Raw genomic sequence first — 818 nt, forward strand, 5'->3', positions numbered from 1 at the left:
CTTAACCTTCTTCCTTCAGTTGCCTCATCAACTTGCATAGGCTCTGGTGTAGTGTCTGAAGGGTTGGTTGTAAGTTCTGGTGGGTTGGCTGATGGTTTAGGTGGTGGTCTGAGTGCGTTGATTCGGTCATTATCAATAGATGGTAACCGAACTCGGTAGGTGAGAGGTGCCAGTCGATCGATGGGAGGTGAGGGGGGTCGATCGATGTCGGTCTCTCTCTGTCGGTCGACTGCTGGCTAATGCGGTCGATCAATTTTGACGTAGAAAGGGGAGGGTGGGTGAGGATGTTTTTCTGTGAATTCCTCATGAGTCATGATTCGAACTGCACTACACTCCGTAGTCGATTCAGCAGATGACGTCGATCGATGTCTAGAGTGATCTGTCGATCGATCTTCGTCATGGTCTGTCGATCGATGTGTATCCATTGACATCGGTCAACACCATTGTGATCCGCTGAAACTCATGGAGCTTTCAACTTTGAAGTCTCCTTCTCCAAGCTTTTCATGCCTCACCACTTGCCAAAAATCATCATCTATGATGGCATTAACGTGGTGTTTTGCTTTCTCAACTCCTGCCTCTCTAGCCAAGGCTTTTTGCCTCTTTACAGTGTCTCCAGTCTGAACTACTTGCATTTCAAGATTCCTAACCTGAGTCCCTAAGGTCTCAATTCTTGTGTTCAGACTGTTGTAGGCGGAATCTATCTTCCCATTGAAATCCACAGTGAGTTGTTGCTGTCCTTCAAGAACTCTGTCAAGCATTGCTTCAGTCTTTCTCTCCTGAGTCTGTGGTGGTGGATTCTGGTAGAATGAGTTTCCATA

The sequence above is a fragment of the Brassica oleracea genome, unplaced genomic scaffold, assembly GCF_000695525.1.
Source record: "Brassica oleracea var. oleracea cultivar TO1000 unplaced genomic scaffold, BOL UnpScaffold00689, whole genome shotgun sequence".
In the NCBI taxonomy this organism is placed as follows: Eukaryota; Viridiplantae; Streptophyta; class Magnoliopsida; order Brassicales; family Brassicaceae; genus Brassica; species Brassica oleracea.